General features: G+C 33.8%; 1 long non-coding RNA gene across 1 annotated transcript in view; it reads right to left on the bottom strand.

The window, feature by feature from the left end:
• The window catches only part of LOC140849391 (uncharacterized), a 134020-nt gene that overhangs the window by 109619 nt on the left and 11167 nt on the right, over nt 1-13234 (bottom strand). Inside the window, exon 2 of the long non-coding RNA XR_012131139.1 lies at nt 9295-9329. This is a non-coding gene — a long non-coding RNA (uncharacterized lncRNA). The remainder of the gene's footprint in view (nt 1-9294; nt 9330-13234) is intronic.

Below are 13234 nucleotides of genomic sequence, written 5' to 3'. Positions count from 1 at the left end.
TGTCTGGAGTCTCTAATCTCTTCGACTGGTCTGTGGCTCTGTTCTTGTGCCAGTACCAAATTGTCTTGATTACTATGGCTTTGTAGTAGAGCTTGAAGTTGGGGAGTAAAATCCCCACTACTTTATTCTTCTTTCTCAGAATTGCTTTGGCTATTCGGGGTCTTTGGTGTTTCCATATGAATTTTTGAATTATTTGTTTCAGTTTGTTGAAGAATGTTGCTGGTAATTTGACAGGGATTGCATCAAATCTGTATATTGCTTTGGGCAGGATGGCCATTTTGATGATATTAATTCTTCCTAGCCACGAGCATGGGATGAGTTTCTATTTGTTAGTGTCCCCTTTAATTTCTCTTAAGAGTGACTTGTAGTTTTCAGGGTATAGGTCTTTTGCTTCTTTGATTAGGTTTATTCCTTGGCATTTTAATCTTTTTGAAGCAATTATGAATGGAGTTGTTTTCCTGATTTCTCTTTCTATTGGTTCATTGTTAGTATATAGGAAAGTCAAAGATTTCTGTGTATTAATTTTGTATCCTGCAACTTTGCTGTATTCTGAAATCAGTTCTAGTAGCTTTGGAGTGTAGTCTTTAGGGCGTTTTATGTAGAATATCATGTCATCTGAAAATAGTGACAGTTGGACTTCTTCTTTACCAATCTGGATTCCTTGTATTTCTTTGTTTTGTCTGATTGCCGTGGCTAGGACCTCCAGTACTAAGTTAAATAACAGTGGGGAGAGTGGGCATCCCTGTCTGTTCCCAATCTCAGACTAAAAGCTTTCGGCTTCTCGCTGTTCAGTATAATGTTATCTGTGAGTTTATCATATATGGCCTTTATTATGTTGAGGTACATGCCCTCTATACCCATTTTGCTGAGAGGTTTTATCGTGAATGGATGTTGAATTTTGTCAAATGCTTTCTCAGCATCTGTGGAGATGATCATGTTGTTTTTGTCTTTCTTTTTGTTGATGTGGTGGATGATATTGATGGATTTTCAAATGTTGTGCCATCCTTGCATCCCTAGGATGAATCCCACTTGGTCGTGGTGTATGATCCTTTTGATGTATTTTTGAATTCGGTTTGCTAATATTTTATTGAGTATTTTTGCATCTACATTCATCAGGGATATTGGTCTGTAGTTTTCTTTTTTGGTGGGGTCTTTGCCTGGTTTTGGTATTAGAGTGATGTTGGCTTCATAGAATGAGTTTGGGAGTATTCCCTCCTCTTCTATTTTTTGGAAAACTTTAAGGAGAATGGGTATTATGTCTTCTCTGTGTGTCTGATAAAATTGCGAGGTAAATCCGTCAGGCCTAGGGGTTTTGTTCTTGGGTAGTTTTTTGATTACTGTTTCAATTTCTCTGCTCGTAATTGCTTTGTTTAGCTTTTGTGTTTCTTCATTGGTCATTCTTGGAAGGTTGTATTTTTCTAGGAAGTTGTCCATTTCTTCTAGGTTTTCTGGCTTGTTGGCATATAGGTTCTCATAGTAGTCTTTAATAATTCTTTGTATTTCTTTGGAGTCTGTCGTGATTTTTCCATTCTCATTTCTGATTGTGTTGATTTGTGTTGATTCTCTTTTTCTCTTAATAAGTTTGGCTAGAGGCTTATCTATTTTGTTTATTTTCTCAAGAAACCAGTTCTTGGTTTCATTGATTTTTGCTATTGTTTCATTCTTCTCAATTTTGTTTATTTCTTGTCTGATCTTTATTATGTCCCCCCTTCTGCTAACTTTAGGCCTCATTTGTTCTTCTTTTTCCAGTTTCGATAATTGTGATGTTAGACTATTCATTTGGGATTGTTCTTCCTTCTTGAAGTGTGCATGGATCACTATATACTTCCCTCTTAAGACTGGTTTCGCTGTGTCCCACAGAAGTTGGGGCTTTGTGTTGTTGTTGTCATTTGTTTCCATATATTCCTTGATCTCCATTTTCATTTGTTTATTGACCCACTGATTATTTAGGAGCATGCTGTTAAGCCTCCATGTTTTTGTGAGCCTATTTGTTTTCTTTGTAGAATTTATTTCTAGTTTTATACCTTTGTGGTCTGAAAAGTTGGCTGGTAGAATTTCAATATTTTGGAATTTACTGAGGTTCTTTTTGTGGCCTAGTATGTGGTCTATTCTGGAGAATGTTCCATGTGCACTTGAGAAGAATGTATATCCTGTTGCTTTTGGATGTAGAGTTCTATAGATGTCTATTAGGTTCATCTGTTCTACTGTGTTGTTCAGTGTCTCCGTGTCCTTACTTATTTCTGCCCGGTGGATCTATCCTTTGGGGTGAGTAGAGTGTTGAAGTCTCCCAAAATAAATGCTTTGCAGTCTATTTCCCCCTTTAGTTCTGTTAGTATTTGTTTCACATATGCTGGCACTCCTGTGTTGGGTGCATATATATTTAGAATGGTTATATCCTCTTGTTGGACTGAGCCCTTTATCATTATGCAGTGTCCTTCTTTATCTCTTGTTTCTTTGTTTTGAAGTCTATTTTGTCTGGTATTAGTACTGCAACCCCTGCTTTCTTCTCGCTGTTGTTTGCCTGAAATATGTTTTTCTATCCCTTGACTTTTAGTCTGTGCATGTCTTTCGGTTTGAGGTGTGTTTCTTGTAAGCAGCATATGGATGGGTCTTGCTTTTTTATCCATTCTATTACTCTGTGTCTTTTGATTGGTGCATTCAGTCCATTTACATTTAGGATGACTACTGAAAAATATGTACTTATTGCCATTGCTGGCTTTAGATTCGTGGTTACCAAAGGTTCAAGGTTAGCCTCTTTAGTATCTTACTGCCTAACTTAACTCGCTTATTGAGCTGTTATATACACTGTCTGTAGATTCTTTTCTTCTCTTCCTTCTTATTCCTCCTTCTCCCTTCTTCATATGTTGTGTGTTTTGTTCTGTGCTCTTTTTAGGAGTGCTCCCATCTAGAGCTGTCCCTGTAAGATGCCCTGTAGAGGTGGTTTGTGGGATTCACATTCCCTCAACTTTTGTTTGTCTGGGAATTGTTTCATCCCTCCATCATATTTAAGTGTTAATCGTGCTGGATACAGTATCCTTGGTTCAAGGCCCTTCTGTTTCATTGCATTAAATATATCATGCCATTCTCTTCTGGCCTGTAAGGTTTTTGTCGAGAAGTCTGATGATAGCCTGATGGGTTTTCCTTTATAGGTGACCTTTTTCTCTCTAGGTGCCTTTAAAACTCTTTCCTTGTCCTTGATCTTTGCCATTTTAATTATTATGTGTCTTGGTGTTGTCCTCCTTGGGTCCTTTCTGTTGGGAGTTCTGTGTATTTCTGTGTTGTGTTCGATTATTTCCTCCCCCAGTTTTGGGAAGTTTTCCGCAATTATTTCTTCAAAGACACTTTCTACCCCTTTTTTTCTCTCTTCTTCTGGTAACTATAATATGGATATTATTCCTTTTGGATTGGTCACGCAGCTCTCTTAATGTTGTTTCATTCCTGGAGATCCTTTTATCTCTCTCTATGTCAGCTTCTATGCATTCCTGTTCTCTGATTTCTATTCCATCAATGGCCTCTTGCATCTTATGCATTCTGCTTATAAATCCTTCCAGAGTTTGTTTCACTTCTGTAATCTCTTTCCTGGCATCTGTGATCTCTGTCCAGATTTTATCCCTTAGCTCTTGCATATTTCTCTGCATCTCCGTGAGCATGTTTGTGATTTTTATTTTGAATTCTTTCTCAGGAAGCCTGGTTAGGTCTGTCTCCTTCTCTGGTGTTGTCTCTGTGATCTTGGTTTGCCTGTAATTTTGCCTTTTCATGGTGATAGAAATAGTTTGCAGAGCTGGGATGAGTGACAGCTGGAAGAACTTCCCTTCTTGTTGGGTTTGGTCTTCCTCTCCTGGTAGAACAGCAACCTCTAGTGGCTTGTGCTGGGCAGCTGTGCGCAGACAGGGCTTCTGATTCCTGCCCAGCTTCTATGGAGTTTATCTCTGCTGTTGCTATGGGCGTTGCCTGGCTCCAGCTGCTGCTCCAAAATGGTGGAGCCACATTGGAGGGGGAGCAGCCGGGAGGCTATTTATCTCTGTGAGGGGCCTCCATGCTTCCTGCTGCCCAGGGGGTTAGAGTGCCCAGAGATCCCCAGATTCCCTGCCTCTGGACTAAGTGACCTGGGATGCTTCCATCCGGTTTTGGGGTCCCTGTCCTTTTAAGACTTCCAAAAAGCACTTGCCAAAAAAAAAAAAAAAAAAAATTAAATAATTAATTAAAGAGGAAAAGAAAAAAAAAAAGCTGCTCGTTTTTCTTTGTCTTCATGCGCTGGCCTCAAGGACCCACTCACAGGTCTTGCTGTCCTGCTTACCTAGTATCCAGGACCCCAGGCATGCACTGTGTCTGCACTCTGGTGTGGATGGCTGGGTCTGGTTGTTCAGCAGTCCTGGGCTCCCTCTCCCTCCCCGCTCCGACTCCTCTCCTCCCGCCGGGATCTGAGGGGAGGGGTGCTTGGGTCCCACTGGACCACAGCTTGTATCTTACCCCCTTTGCAAGGTGCTGGGTTCTCGCAGGTGTGGATGTGGTCTGGATCTTGTCCTGTGTCCTCTGGTCTCTATTCTAGGAAGAGTTGTTTTTGTTATATTTTCATATATATATGTGGTTTTGGGAGGAGTTTTCCGCTGCTCTACTCACACCACCATCTTGGCTCCGCTCCTTTGTTTGGTTGTTTTTTTTTTCCTGTAGATTTACTTTTTTGTCATTAGTTATGGCACTGGAGGTTTGTAGTTGTTCAGTTTTACCTATATAGATCAAACTTAAACAGAAATTAAAATAAAATAATTTAAAACTTAGGCATTTGAAAAATATAAAAATTAGTGTTAATGAAGTGGAATCTTCTAAGTTGTTCAAAAGGAAAGCTTCAGAAGTAAATATTGTTTATTTCATTAAAAGAATTTGTCACACAAATTTGATAATATAATTACTACAGAACATTTGTTACTGTAATAAAAATCAAGAAATATAGGAATTAGAAAAGAACTATGAAGTAGAGAATGAATAAAAATTATTTCCCAAAGCTGACAAAAACAGACAGGAGGATTATGATAAAACTAAGATAAAAAGTTGATGCAGCTCATTAATTGCAGGGTATCCTGTTTACCACAGACAATGTATGTGTATCCATTTGGAAAGAGACAGTAAGTCATATTTCAGTATGTTCAATAAATAGTATATATAGGTACATTTTCCTGTTTAGATACAAAAGAAGTGATGTACATCACCATTTAATTGTAATGGTTTTTATAGCACTTGAGCATCAAGTAATGCTATGCCTAGTTAAATTAATGTAAAATAATTGGCTAGTTCAGTGGCATTTCCAGCATTATATTGTATTCACATTATAGTTTCTTAATGAATATAGTACTGATAACCAGGAAAACCATACGTCCCTTCATTCAAACTGATTGGCAATAATTTGAGAGGAAACAGCAAGAATGAAATTATAAGTCACATTTTATAGTGATTAAAATAATTATATGACAGGAGAGGAAATTACTATAGTAGTCATATATGCTTTATACACACCCATTTTTTTCTGTAATTGATAAGAATTTTTTTCTATAACTAATAAGTAACAAATGTATGTAGAATATTTTATCTGAACTAGAGAAATCAATAGACATAAACCAATTATGCCCTCAAGGGCATTACCATCTAATTTTTTAGGCAAGATATAAGACAATATTATTTTTAATTAAAAGGAACATATGACTCTAGGAAATGGCAAAAGAAATATCACAGGACAGTATGCAAATATCACAGGACAGTATGCATATCAATGATGAATTATAATGATCTTTTTTTGTGCTACATTTAAATAACAGGAGGTGTAACCACTGGCAGAGATATATTGGGAAGGATTAATGGAACAAATGGGATTTGTTTGCAAGTTCTTAAAGTATGAGTTGCCTTTTGAGTAGGTGGGTGGTTAGATATTATACAAAACCTAACAGAAAAAGCTCAAAGATAGAAAAGTTCACACTGCATTCCAATTTATTAAATAAATCAACTGCTTAGTGTTTAAGGAAGTAGTGGACAATGAAACTGGATATTTAGTTCATGTCTTTTCCTTTATATAGCATGTTGATCATTTTCTGTAGAAAATGGGTATATTTTCCCCTGTTACTTGAAGGAAATTTTGTTGGGTTTAGAGTTCTATGTTGGCAATATTTTTTTTCAGCATTTTGGTAACAATTTGATATGTTATTTTTTCTGGCTACTATTGTTTTTACTGACAAGTCAACTACCATTCCTACATTTCTCTTTGCTTTCTACGTACTTTAAAATTTTGCATATTCTGCTTAATAGTTTTCATGTAATATGCCAGATGTATTTCCTTTAAGCTTGTCTCACTCAAAAATCTTCCAGAATCTGGATAAAATTCTTTTGTCAGTTTTGGAAAATTCTTACTACCGTTTCTTTAACTATCATTTCTACTTATTCTGTTGCCTCCTTTACTAACTCTAATTACATTTAAAAGAACGTTTTACCAAATTATATACTGTTTGCTGTGAACTGAATTGTATCCCTTTAAAATTCTTATGTTGAAAACCTGACTCAATGTGATATAATTTTGAGATTGGGCCTTTGGGAGATAAATGAATTGAGATGAGGCCATGAGCTTGGGGCCTTCATCATAGGATTACTGTCCTTTTAATAAGAGAGATGAGAGATCTTGCTTCTCTCTCTCAGTTACTCTCTCTTTCTCTCTCCTCCTTGTAAAGGCAAGTCTGCAAGTCAGGAAAAGAATCTCACTGAGAAACCCAATGTTTCTGGATTTTAATCTTGAACACCCCAGCCTCCAGAACTGAGGAATAAATTTCTGTGTGTAAGTTACCCAGTTCATATTTTATTGTGGCAGCTCCAACTGACAAACAGACTATTTAAAAAATTTTTACCAAATTTATTCCTCTGTGCTTTTGTATGTACATTTTCTCCTGGATTATTTTCTGTTATGAATGATTTGTTATAACTTTACATAAGGTCTGTTAAACTTATTTACTGACTTTTAATATTATTTATTTATTTTTCTTTCCTACAATGATTTTTCATTCTTTTTTACAGTTGAAAGTTATCTCATGAGCCCTTCTACTACTATTTAAATTATTGAATATCGTAATCACTTATTTTAAAGCACAAATCATATTCATCAATATCTTCTGTATTTCATTCCACTGTTGTATTCTCCTGAATTGTTACTACTCTTTTATCTTTCTGAAAACCTCATTATTTTTTATTGATTGCTGGATATTTTATTCTCTAAGAAAAATATTAAGTATAATTTATGGCTCTTCTGAGGGTATCTTTCTCCAGAGAAAAGTTGATATTGTTTTAGGAAGGTAATTAAATTATGGCTAGGTCATCTTAAACCAGTTTGAACTCTCACTGGAATTTGGTTTTGCTGTAGATGAGGAATTGTCTCTTTCTGATTCATGATTACTGCTATGATACAGGCTTTAAAAGGGTCCCAAATAAGAGGTAGACAGATCCTTAACCCGGCCCCTCCTAATTGATGGTTCTAAATTCCAATTTCACTGCTGCCACATGTAACTCAAGACAGCTTAACTTAACTACCAAGATTCTAAGAATGGCTTTCTTCTCAGATACCTACAATTTCAGTTGAAGATTTTTGGATTGGCCATTGCTCTAAATGGAAAACCAATGTAAAAAATGGTCTCTCTTTAGGTTTGTATCTCTCTGGGATCTTGATCAACAGTCCACTAATTTGGCAACTTTGAGGAAGATTTTGTTTTGTAGAATCTAGTCCACCATAACTGGAAGTGGAACTCTTCTTTATAATGATAAAGGAAAAAATAGTACTTTCTGAAATTGTCATAATATAGCAGAAATATAATATATAATATGTATATAATAAATAATAAAATTATTAAATGTAGCAGAGATACACATAAAATACACATTCCATGCTGACTTTTTTCCTACTTACAGATCTAATAATAGATTCATGCACATGATGTAGGAAAAACAACACAGGAGCAATAATAACAATAAAACATGCAATATAATATCAACTGCCATTCTTCAGGGTCTCTACACTTTTTTTTATTACCTAAATCTGTAATGTGTGTCCCTTTCAACTTTTTGTACAATGGACTTCTACGTATTTCAGAGGTTATCATAAATGCCATCGCATTTTATGTTTCCTGCCATATACCCTTCTGGAAAGTTAACCCTTCTCTCTGTGTTGCCAAAGTATTTCTTAGCATAATCTTCTACTATTGCATTTTTCACACTGGATCAGAGCTATCTCATTGCAGTGCTGTTTTTGCTGCCAAATGATGAATTACCCTGGAATTGGAATCGAATCTTACCCATCAGAATAGCACAGACATCTATTAGAGTGAAAAATCAGGCACTCAATATACTTGCTAGTTGTTAATGCAGGATCCACAGACAAGTCAAAAAGTCCATAGGTAAGGAACAGTGAACCCATAATCTCAGATGGAAAAAGTTATTACACCATATGTTTACAAATGCCAAAGTGGAATTTACTATTTTCTTTAGTTTTAAATATAGGCAACAAACCATATTAGCATTGGCAACATTTGTGACTTTACTACCATTGAAAATCCAAAATAATTTCATAGCAAATTGCAGGTTTCCTTGAAATCTCAAAATATGATTTAATATCCCTGAATTGCAGTAGTGGTAATTATTAATAAATCACTGTTTTTTTAATTTACATTGCTAATAGAGATGTGATAGACAATAGATTGATTGATCAATAGGTCGATAGATCAATAGAGAGAGATGGATGAGTATTCAATATAATTTGTAATTTTATCTAACTCATTTTAAGTATTTAAAATACAATTTTGAGAAGACGATCCATGGATTTCCCAGGAATGACAAAAGAGTCCATAGCAAAAAAATGTTTAAGCACTCCTGGGAAACATGGGTGCTTCAAAGAAGAATATCAGAAATACTTTATTAATGTTAGAAATTATGTACTTTCTTTTATCTGATAATTAAATTTTATCATCAGCTTTTAAAATTCTGTTTTAGTATAGCTAGATTACTTTAGGAAAATAAAAATTAGCTTTAGAGTCCAAGTGTTTGGTGCTTCGAAAACAGAAAATTTAGGTAACAGCATTAATTTTCTTAAACACATTTTATGATTATATGTTCAAAATGACAAGTGTAAGCAGATAAAGTCCAAGAAAATTCCATATGTTCACTTATTTGTTTTTCTTTGCCTAATTTCCAAGAAAGACTAATTCAATAGTGAAAACCTGTCTTTCTTAAACTACAACTATTTTTTAAAAGAGAATAGTAGAAGTCACATACTTGACAGCCTTCTCTCTTTCACTCTCTCCCTCTTCCTGTAAAGAAATATAAACATTCCTCAGATCTTAAGGTTCTTAATTCAAGAAAATATTTAACAGCACTAACACTTAATAATAATAAATTATATTCAATCAAATTGTGAACTGGAAAAAATGATTTAATAATAACATGGTGATATATCCATTTCCTTAATAGATTTATGTTTTCCAATTAGATCATGACCATACAAATCAAAAACTTTCAAAAAATAACATTATTTATATGTGAAGTTAAAATATTTCTTATTCACTAATAAAAGTATAAATGCATCCCATTTCAATCTGATAATTACAGAAATTCAAAGATTTCACATCAAATATGGATATAACTGTGACTTGAAAATAATGCACTGAATCAAACATATTTTCATCAGACCATTCAGTATAGTCAAATTAAATCACAGAGTATAGTATGAAAATGATTAAGAAAACTTTTTTCTGAAAGCAATTTTCTTTCAACTTTAATATACCAAATTAAAGGGAAAGGGAGACAGAAAAGACAGGAAAGAAAAAGGAAAGGAAGAAGGGAAGGAAGACAAAAGCAAAAGCAAAAATCAGGACTGCTCCTGATTATTGGAAAAAATATAAGAATATATTTTTGGGAAAATGGAAAAATATATAAGTACTTTCTTAATTATTGATAGTATATTGCAACTTTACCATCTTGAATTTCATTGTTCAGTAGTCTGTGTTTGTTGAAGTCTTTTACTGTAAGACATACTTTACTGCAGAATAGTCTTTCTCTAGAATCAATTTTCAGTTATTAGTGGGCTAATTAAAGCATTTTATTAGCATTTTCTGTTCCTTGGAGGTATTCTTAAGAACTAAGACATAATATAATAGTCTTGACATTAAAATAATGATGAAAAACTTTAATAAATCAAAAAAGACAAGAAATCAGATTCATGTATAGAAAATATTAGAATTCCAGTGCACACTATGCTTATACATAGAGTCGAAGTCTGAACTATTGCTTGTGAAGAAGTCCCTTTTTTCTATTATAATATCTCATCTACAAATTGGATAGGGTCATGTGTCATATAAATTTTGAATAAGAAGATAGAATGTCAATTTTATCAATGTTCCATCTGATTATAATGCAGAATACCTTTAAGCAGAGGCCTTTGGGGGCCCCTGTTTCCACTAATAAGATATGGATAAATTATAAGCTTGCTTGCTGCAGAACCCATAAGTTATACAGTAGTCACTTCTGTAATAAAAGAATTGGAATAGAAATGAGATTTCACAACTTGAGCATATATTTCACAACTTTGAGCATATATCAAGGTTATTACAGTGTGCTGAAACTCATGAAAAATTAACAATCAAATCAATTTGTTAATTAATTGTTGAAAGTTAAATTCCCAACCTCCTCACAGACAAGGTTGTCCATGCAACATATTCATAACTAATCCCTTACACACATGGCAAATCTATTGTTATCTCGTCCCCATAAGTGGAAATCCTTGGGGCTGAGCTGGGATAGTTTATCTTCCCAAAAAGTAAAAAGAAAAGACTGAGAATAAAAACAATTTGAGTCTCTCTGACCTATTCTGGCTAGAAATGTAAACGTAAGGTCTAGAGATATAGAACATTCCAACATATGAGAATAAAGTCATATGCTAATGACTGAAGGACTTAGTTCCTCCACAGCAATGTTGAGCATCAAACTCTCTTATCCCTTAACATCTTGCCATGTAATATCAATAAACCCATTATCTGCTTTTGGTTGTCCTTCGTGGATTAGGTTTCTAGCATATGCCTTAAAGATTCACTTATTCTTCTGTCAGGTAATAGATCTTCTATCAATCTTCATGGAAATCTGAATTCCATAATGTTGCATATTATAATAAAAATTGAATAATGATATTTATTATAATCATGCTATACTTAAGTCCAAATTATATAAATATATGAAATATATATATTTTCCAATATAAGGCCAATTTAAGTCCAATTATATAAAATAACAATGCTAGTAATACTTTAAATAAAAGTCCATACATTTACTTAACATAACACTTCTTGCATTTTAAGTGTCAGCAGTATCCATTAATATAATGGCAACTTCTACAAATAAAAATATTTCCAGTTTGTATGTATTGCCATGTGTTCCTTTGAATTATGTTTATATCCTCATTACCATTAAACACTTTATTTTGTAACAGATGAACACTATACATTTTGGAAATTTGAGCACTCAGGAAAACATTATTTTTAAGTATCTGTTTAAGAAAAAAATTATCCATCTCTCTTTATATTTATATATAGAGATAGATAGATAGATAGATATATAAGTAGGTAGATAGATAGATATACAGATAAATTATAAGTTTGCTTGCCCCAGAACCCATAAGTTAAACTAGTCACTTCTGTAGCAGAAATACTGGAACAGGAGTGAGATTTTCCAATCTGAGCATGTATTTTTTAGTATATCATTTGATGAAACTCATAAAAAATTAATCAAATCAAATTTGTTAATTAAATGCAATATATTAGTAAAGTGTTAACAAATTAAATGTTGTCTTTAGCATTTTTATACCAAAACATACACAATTATCTATTTGAGGGAAAATCAATGATATGAGATTACATTCAAAAATTGGAAAATAAAAAATTAAATGTAACTCAGGAAGCACAGTAGAACAGTTTATTGAGTAAAATGTGGCATTCTGACATATGCCTTAAAATTATATATATGTAATCATTTGTTAGCATTCCCAAAATATTAAAAAATATTCAATTAAATGCATGGTATTTCATGAAATCTTCAATTTAAAAACTGACCAGTAGTTACAAATGAATACTATTCTTCAGGTTGCTCCTAGACATTAATCAATCTGCATGCATGTTGGGATCAATCAATTGCAGCAGTTGTGTTCATTTATCTTTGTCCTGCCATTCATGCCATGGCAGAAAGGAGCATACTGTGTAATTGAACTGGGTTGAAATCTAATATAAGGGCAAACTGTGACACTGTAGCTATAATCAGTTTGATTCAAAAATTTGAGTGCTGCTTTCAGTGAGAGGAATAGTAGTACCACAAAAGAGAGCTCTGGGGAAAAGGTTCACAGCATGCTGTAGGTCATACCAAATGTTCATAAATTCTCAGTTGAAAAATTACAGATGATTACAGGAAAGGAGAGTATAACACAATTTCTATAGAAAATAAGGGATTAAGGTTCAAGGTTTAGAACCCTTTTCAGATTATGTAAGGACCATGATGTCTTAAAAAGTTTCTATTAAGTATTGTATGTATTTAGGCAAAGTTGTGTGATGCAAAAATGTTCCCTGCTTTAGAGATTTGGATAATCTGAAAATTGTATCTGTACGTATATATCTATTCATCTATAGTCATATCTATAGTTATATATAATTGTGTTTGCAGAAGAGTTTTGTCTCTGGTTGTGTTTTTTAAGTGTGACCAATGTTAGTTTATGTGAATGAGAACAGTCATCTGGAATTATTTGTTTTTATATATGAGGAAAGTCACAAGTTTTCTCTATTCCATTTACAGTCCAGACTTAAAGTAAATCCTTGAAGAGCTTCTGAGTCTGTAATTCACATTTTACTCAATAAACTGCTCGATTGTACTTAATGGATTATATATTTTTTGTTGTTGTTAGGAGAGTAATTTATTTTATTTTAATTTAATTTAATTTTTTTATTTTGATATCATTAATGTACAATTACTTGAACAACATTATGGTTACTAGACTCCACCCATTATCAAGTCCCCCCACATACCCCATTACAGTCACTGTCCATTAGTGTAGTAAGATGCTACAGAATCATTACTTGTCTTTTCTGTATATACTGCCTTTCCCATGTCCCACCCCCTACATTCTGTGCTAATCGTAATGCCCCATTTTCCCCCTTATCCCTCCCTTCCCACCCACCCT

This window comes from Manis javanica, chromosome 5 (genome assembly GCF_040802235.1).
Source record: "Manis javanica isolate MJ-LG chromosome 5, MJ_LKY, whole genome shotgun sequence".
NCBI classification, from domain to species: domain Eukaryota; kingdom Metazoa; phylum Chordata; class Mammalia; order Pholidota; family Manidae; genus Manis; species Manis javanica.
Note: the sequence above shows the minus strand (reverse complement) of the source record. Positions and strands in the feature narration are given on the sequence as shown.